Raw genomic sequence first — 8,308 nt, 5'->3', positions numbered from 1 at the left:
AGGAAGGCAGGCAGAGAGAGCCTCTGCTGGGATTTTAGGAGAGTTATAGGAATTGTAGGGGATATGATATAGATAAATGCGTGGGTGACCGAAAGGGCAGGAAGTTGAGTGCAGGGGAAACGCTGGATCTGGGCTGTTTCTGCCAAACACAGGATCTCTCTAATGGGCAATTTTGGCTCAGGGACTTTTCAATGACCTGACGGAGATTTTCTCAGAACCCTGCTGCAGTCAGAGGCCCTTCCTACTCAAGCCTGCCTTCCCTCTCTCCTTTCACAGGTGTCACACCAGCCTCATGGCTCAAAGCCTCTCCCTGATTACTTCGGCTCCCTCCCCCTTTATCTTCATAGGCATTCCCCTCAATAAATCTCTTGAACATCTAATTCCTCCTTTGTGTCTGGCTCTTCAAGGACCCAAAATGATGTAACATTTTGTAAGTTACACAAATGTGGGGGGATAAAAGGACCAAGGGACTTGATTTGATGCCTCCATGTGGTGGAAGAACACAAGTGACGGCACAGGAGTTGCAAGGGTAGACAGTGAGGGTCAGAGAGCAGGATATTAGAACTTAATTGATCAGGAAGTGAGGGGTTTAGGGGTAACAAAGGACCAAGAATGGTCCTGGGGAATAGGTGGGTGAAGCAGAGTAGAAGTGAAGGTCAATGATATTGGACAGGAACTACAAGGCAAGAATGTTAGTTTTTACTGATTTTCCTCAGAACAGCCTTGAGACCAGTTCAAAGACAGCAATTCTCAGCTTTCTTTGCAGTTGGGGCAGCCAAAGCATAAATATAAGTAGACGTCATTGGGCTGGGGAGGGAGATCTGAGAAAAATTTTGAAGTGAGCAATCACCTGGAAGGTGCACCCATTTGCCATTTCTTTTTCCCTTTTCTTCTTTAAGCCTTTCAGCCAGTTTGACCCCTGAGGCCACTTTAAGGACAGAAACCAAGGCTAGGATGGTGGAGCAGAACGACAGAGTCCTCAGTACCATGGGTTCACCATTCTCACCCTGATCCACCTAGTTTCTAGACCTGTTTTATGTGAGTGAACTCTGGATTATTTAAGCCACTTATTTGGGTATTTTATGTACAGCCAAACTGGTCCTAACTAATACAGATACACTGTTCACACAGACATAACAATAGGAACTTCTCCTGGTAGTTGGTGTAGAGGGAAAGGAAGTACGTAAACGAGATGGCAAAGTGCTTTGTGTATAAGTGGAGATGACTTGGAGGCTATTGTTGAAACGAGCAGGAGGGCGGTGGCAGTTATGTGAATGTGTTGGAGGATCAAAAGAGCAGATGTGGGCTTCCCTGGTGGCGCAGTGGTTGGGAGTCCCCCTGCCAATGCAGGGAACATGGGTTCATGCCCCGGTCTGGAAGGATCCCACATGCCGTGGAGCAGTTGGGCCCGTGAGCCATGGCCGCTGAGCCTGCGCATCTGGAGCCTGTGCTCCACAACGGGAGAGGCCACAACAGTGGGAGGCCCGCGTACCGAAAAAAAAAAAAAAAAAGATCAGATGTTTTTACACGAGATTGGAGAAGTAATGGGTTGGAAACATCCGTGGAAGGCAGCCAGTAGGAGAATCTTTACCTCTCCTGCCTGGCCCAAGTGATTGTGAGGTGACGGAGAGGAGTGGGTTCTCTGTTGGAATGCTGAAATGGAAGCGTTTGTTTCCAAGGAGAGTTTTGGAAAATAATTGAAATGGACAAGAGAGCTCTATCAAGTGAAGGGAAGAGTCAGAGGAAATAAATCACAGAAGAAGATTGAGGTAAGAGGAGAGGAGAGGACCGGGGGAAGCATGGAGGGCTGCCTTTGGCGGTGGGGGCAGTGTCCAAAGATTACAGAGAATAGAAGCACAGAGAGAATGGCTTGCACCAGTGTTTCTTCCACTGATCTATCTCCTGTCAGATCCAGGACTGATGGAAGGGGAGTGTGGTGGGAGGGCAGCAGGGCTCTGTGGGCTAGAGCTGGAGCTTGAAGAAGTCCTGCACTTTTGCTGCTGTTCAGGGACAAATTTGTGCATGGCAGCAAGAATGATCCTAGTCACACATGTTGACCCTGACTCCAGTATAGTACGTGTGTCAGCTCAATCCGAAGGTGGAAGCAAAATCCCAGGTGAAGAACCTCGGGATCGGAAAGCCGAGGTGCCTGAGAATTAGGGTTTGCACCGTGCTGCAGGGGACAGGCAAATTTTCTCCCTCACTTGGTATTTCCCTAGGCACCCCCCGGCCAAAAGAAAATCAAGGAAAAATAAAAAATCTATGGATTTGGGGGTGGGGGTCACTAGTGGAGAACTACTCCATTTATTACATAGAAGAACCAATGTCTGACGTGATAGGAATGAATCTTAGCATTTCTGAAGTTCAGTAGTATCGCAGCCATATTTCCTCCTTCTCCATCTCTTTTCCTCTCTTAAAAATGCTGCATGAACAACAGGAACAAATTTTCTGAACCCCAAAGAAAATATAAGGGCTGATCATAAGTGTATTTTTGTTAATAAGCCAGAATCCTTGAAATTAGACCTGCTCCTAAAATGTAGTCTCTTCGCGACATAATCACTTTTTTTTTTTTTTGCGGTACGCGGGCCTCTCACTGTTGTGGCCTCTCCCGTTGCGGAGCTCCGGATGCACAGGCTCAGCGACCATGGCTCACGGGCCTAGCCGCTCCGCGGCAATGTGGGATCTTCCCGGACCGGGGCACGAACCCGTGTCCCCTGCATCGGCAGGCGGACTCTCAACCACTGTGCCACCAGGGAAGCCCATAATCACTTTTTATAACTAAGTTGATTTTGTTTTTAGGGTTTTGTGACACTCACCCCATCTTGAGAGAACTAGGAAATATGTGGAGTGTTGCAAAAATAGGGCTAGGAATTACTAACCTAGGTATTTCCGCAAAGTGCGTTAGACATCGCAGGTTCTAACCTAAGCGATGCAGAATCGTCCTGCCGGAAGCGAACCCTGACTTCTTAATGTCCTCTCTTAACAGCACCCATCAGGCCCAGAAAGTCCAAATAGCCCAGCTCCCAGGAGGTAACAAGTTTGGACTCCAGGATTAATGAGTAGGCTTTGGATCTTTCTGGTGCTCTTTTTTGGCTCACTGCTTCAATGACTTCGGACATTTTCTTCCAATTGGTTAGGATTAAATGTGCTTTTCTAAGGTTCTGTTGAGAAAAGCCAGAGACCTGCGCTTCTTATTGCTGTCACTGCTGGCCTCCCACAGTAGCAGCAGGTCCTCGCCGTCTCTCCAGCTCCCCCTGTTATCTTGGGATCCTATTCCCAGGCCTGGATGAGCCAGGGTGGAAGCACAGCTGTGGATGATGAGGAAACAAGGTTGGGGAAGCCAGGAGGTGACGGGAACTGGGGTCTCAGAGTGTCATTTCTCTTCGTGCACAGTCACGGGCAGGGCAGCCCCAGAGGGGCTCAAGGGCTTCTCCTCTCCCAAGTCAGTTTGTGAACCCATGTGAAATGCATTCAGTGAATACCAAGGGGGTGTCCGTTGGGGGCCTAGGAGGGAAGAGGGGGGTACAGTCAAATAGGGTTATCTGAAGAGAGTGTTAAAAAGGCGTGGGTTAGCTAGATTCTCCAGGAAGCAGGTGCTGGGGCGGAGTTAGGATGTAACTGACTTGTTAGGGGTAATGCCTGTGGAACATAAAGGGGAAGGAAGCAGGAATGAACAGGGCAAGCCTTTGCTCTTTGGTGCCAATCTGATCCCTGTGGAAGAATACAGAGGACGAAGCAAGATTGGGCAGGGGAGCCTCAGAGCATGATTCAGATCTGACAAAGTCTTAGCCCACCTGACTGAGTCTGTGAGCAAAGACTGCCAGTTAGTGGAGTCCCTCTTGTTGGGCAGAAATGGCCATGCTCTTGTACCCCCTGTGCATGGTCACAGCAAGGGGGCTGTTCAGGAAGAGTGAAACAACAACAATAGATCTCGAAGTGTGAAGGCAGTCAGTTAGCTGCCACCTTGCAGTTCGATGGTAAGTTCTTTCTTGAAAGCAGATTTGAGAGGCACACCTCCATGGCTGTCTTCCCCAGCATAGGGTGGGGAATTGTCAAACAACCAGAAGCAATAGAGCAGAGCTAGAGAGACAGGGGCACCACTAGCCCCCTTAGCTCCAAGGACAGAGAGACAGGATTGTGAATGTGGGCTGAAGGGTGCAGCCAGCATGGAGGGAATCGGGGACCAACACCTGGCCCTCACTCACCTCCTTCCATCCTGCTGGTGCTCCCATTCTCCATTCCCAGGCAGCTTGCTGATATCAGGGGTGCCTGTCAGCCTCCCCAAGCAGAGAGTGGGGCGGAGGTGAAAACAAGTGCATCCAGCATAGGAGGGCAACCACAGAGGAGCAACAAAATCTGTAAGGGAGGGATAATCCATCCTTGGAGAAGGCATGAGTCAGGGAAGGCTGTTGCCTTGCTGTGTTCTCCCCAGATGCCCTCATCCCACAGTCACTGGCCAGCTTCTAGACCATTGGTCTCCAAACCCTCAGCAGCTTCATTTACCAAAGCAAGGTCCTTAGGGACAAATGACATAGAGTAATTTCTTGGAAGTGGATGAACGAGGGGAGGGAGAGAGATAGAGACAGAGATGATAGAGATAGATAGAGACAGATGGGGAGAGAGAGAAGAACAAGGAGAAAGAGGATGGCGAAGGCGATGGTGATGGAGAGGAAGAGGAGGAGGAGAAAAAGAGAGAGAGAGATTGAGAGCACTCCCTCACACCCCCCAACACACACCTTGTTCTACTTTCCTAGATCTTACATCTGAGTATGAGGCATTGAGGGAACCAGAATCTGAAATCAGTCACACTCCGTAGACCACTTGTAAACCTGTGTGTGCGATGCAAACTCCCCAGACTGGCCCATCTTTCAGAGAATTTGCTGCTTAGCAGAGTGGCCTGTGGCCATCTGCACACTTGGCCCCTTAGGTCTTTCTTATCAGTTCCTACAGAGGGCTCCTTTCCATTATCTGTTCAGTCTTTCCAGCTGCCTGTAGGTATTTATCTTGTGATATTATTTCACAGACATTCACAACCACTGGAAACATTAGTTCTGCTTCCGAGGAGTGGACAATGCTAGGCAAATTACTTTTGGCAGTGAGCAGTTAAGATAATTTTTTAATGTTACAAAAAGGCCTTAGCCAATGGTGTTCAAAACAGGCTTGCTGGAGCTGAACCCGGAGCCGACAGATGGTTTCTCTCCTAAATTAGTTTGATTGAGTGAGACATTTGATTTGAGCTTCTATGAAAGGGAAATAATGTATTTAATTGTTTGATGATGCTTGGCCTATTTTCAGTGAAAGCATGTAACTCTTTTTGTCTGTAACGCCGACCATCTCCCCCTACCACCGCGCCCCCCCCCCCCACTTAATTGTCCAGGGTCAAATCCTTGAGTGAAGGCTCAGAACTTGCTAAGTCACTACTTTTTCTACACATTTAGAAAAGTAATTGTGAAAAATGTCCAAATGATGTGATCGTATTTGCACGATGGGATGGGAGATGGGGAAGGTTTGATTCCTTCCTTTCCACATGAATTTGTTTCCTTCTTAAGACTCAGAAATAATACCCACCTATCTCCCGGATGTGCTCAGTCCTATTTCTTTCCCCATAGTGGGAACTAAGTAAACTCCTGTTGACTGTTGAAAAGAAAGGCAAAATATTTTTGGTGCAGTTTTCTGTTGGGAAGTTAATGGGATGTTAGTTCAGGAAGGCAGCCCTCTGGGTGGAATCACTGCCTCATACCTGGGGAGAATGCATATAGTATGAAATGCAGAGAAAGAATTAATCACCTCTCTAAGGGCCCTATCTCCATTTTATTTGTTTGTTTGTTTGTTTGTTTGTTTATTGGCTGTGCCTCGCATCTTACAGGTTCTTAGTTCACCAACCAGGGATCGAAACTGGGCCCTCTGCCGTGGAAGCACAGAGTCGTAACCACTGGACCGCCAGGAAATTCCCAGGCCCTATCTCCAGATATGGTCACATTCTGAGGGACTGGGGGTTAGGACTTCAGCGTACGCTTTTGAGGGGACAAAACTCAGCCCATAAAACAGTCTTAGCCTGTTTCACTTAGCATAACCTTATTCTCGTGGCTTAGTGTGAGACATCTCAGAGGGGAAGTACAGCTTTCTAACACTGACCCTCTCAAAGTGGCTCTGTGATTGGACAGTCTTCATAGATTTGGGTGTATCTTGCGTCCCCCAGCCTATGTGCTTCTTAAAAGTTGGTGAAGACTTTTATAAGTTGACACATATCCTAAGACCTGCTTATGAAAGGAAACACTTCTGTAAAGTTAAGAATTGTCTTCTAAGTTATTTTTTTTTATAAGTTTGGATTGCTGGGTCCTACCTGTATTCACAAACAATGACAGATCAACCAAAAATGTTGAGGTCCTGCTACATGGTAAGCTCTCTCCTGGGAGCTTAGGATACAACTGTGCACAAGACAGACTTGCGCCTGCCTGACTGGGGTTTCACCTTTAACAGGGCAAACAAAGGAATGAGTTACAAACCTAAGACACAGCAACACTAGTTTCTCTCTGCATTGCATTGCCTTGCATCCATTCATTCATGCATCCGTCCATTCATTCATCCAGTCGTTCAGTAACATTTATGGAGCACCTCCCACCTCAGGCCCAGTTCTGCCAGTTGGGAAAGCACTGGTGATTAAGACTGGCATGGTCTGCATGTCTCTTAAATGGGAGTTGTGAATTCTTTGCCTATCATTTTATAGCTGCAGCTGTGATAGATTCAGAAAATTGAGCCAAATGTGGTCAAAGCTATGTGGAGTTTGGGAAAATACCTTTCTCATGAAGATTTTTTGTTTTCTTCTTTCTTTGCCCATTATTTTTCTGAAGGTGGTGTGCTGAGCAAAATTTCAGTGATTCGAGGTGTCATTTGCAGACTGGTTTGCTAAGGTTCTATGGTACCACCAGTGGTCTTTCAAGCTTGATGTGCTTTCATTTGATTTCCTTCTTGATGCAAAAGAAATTTTAAAAATGCACTATAATCATTGGCCTAGAAAATGTAATAAAAGATGTTCTTCTCAGAAGTAACACTTAAGTGCTGTATATTCACGAGCCAGGAGCATTTGCCTATTTAGAGCTGAAAAGACAAGTGAAAAGAGAGTAGCAAAAAAAAAAAAAAAAACAGGTAAATATGCATACTTTCAAAGAGTAGTTATATTTTTACACCTCTTCAAGCTGTCCTGTTTTCTCTTTCTCTCTTATGTGGCAGTGCTGAAGTTAAAGCAAATGGAAAAACAACAGACTAACTGTTACAACAAAAGACAGTATATCAATCAGATTAACCAAGACAAGTTGGTTGGAAGGTTTAAATGATCTCTGAGCTTTATGCACACAGCCCGGTTCTAACATGGAGTGAGGAGCTTTGGCAGCCAAATCACTGCGGCATGTGATGGTTGGTGACCTTATTCTGAAGCATGTTACCGTTTCCAAGTATTATGATGCTGCAATTTCCTGTACACAGCAATGCTCATTTTAAGGACATCTCTTAGATGAAAACTTAATAAACAAAACAGTACAAAGCAAAACAAAAACAAACAACCACCCCCAAGATTATTTAGAAATATCTAGCCATCGAAATGACATCCCATGAATATCAACAAAACGATCTCCACCGACAGCTGCTTACATGGACTTCAACAGAGGGTCAGTTTTCTGAGTGATGCTCTGTATTTGAGACTCTTCTCTTCTTTTCTTTTCTAGGGATACACAACTAGGATGGTTTCTGGCCACATCTTTTGCTTGGGTAAAGCAGAATCTAGCATTTCCTAAGCTTGCTTGCTACTGATTCCTGTAGTTTGTGATCTAAGAAGGGACGTAAGCAATCATTTGTTCTACCTCCTACATATTATGGATGAAGAAGCAGAACTTTTGCATATTTTCCTTAGGCTGCTTCTCTCCCAGCTAACAATCTAACCACCTCTGGGTTGTATAAATGTGGGCCAAGGAGTCAAGTAATATTTAAACAAAACCACATTGAAAGGGCCCGTCCATTTCGGTGTCTTTAAACGGATCCAGGTCCCTGGCTTCAAACTGAACAAAGAGGTGGTGGAAAAGCCTCCAATGTATCATTGCTTTAAAATTTCCCACCTCGGGGCAAAATCAAGGTTTTCACTTTTAAAATAGTGTGTTGAAACCATCCAGCCCAAAGTATCCACTTGCAGATCATTTTTCCTGTTTTGCCTCCATTGGCTATGGTGCGACTGTGTATGGATTCTAACAAGCTGACTCTAAGAATCTGGATCCTGTGTGTTACAAACAGCTCAGTCTAGCAGGAGGTGTAGAGAACA

Source organism: Mesoplodon mirus (genome assembly GCF_964341445.2).
Source record: "Mesoplodon mirus genome assembly, chromosome: 2".
Classification (NCBI taxonomy): domain Eukaryota; kingdom Metazoa; phylum Chordata; class Mammalia; order Artiodactyla; family Ziphiidae; genus Mesoplodon; species Mesoplodon mirus.
This window is presented reverse-complemented; position numbering follows the sequence as displayed.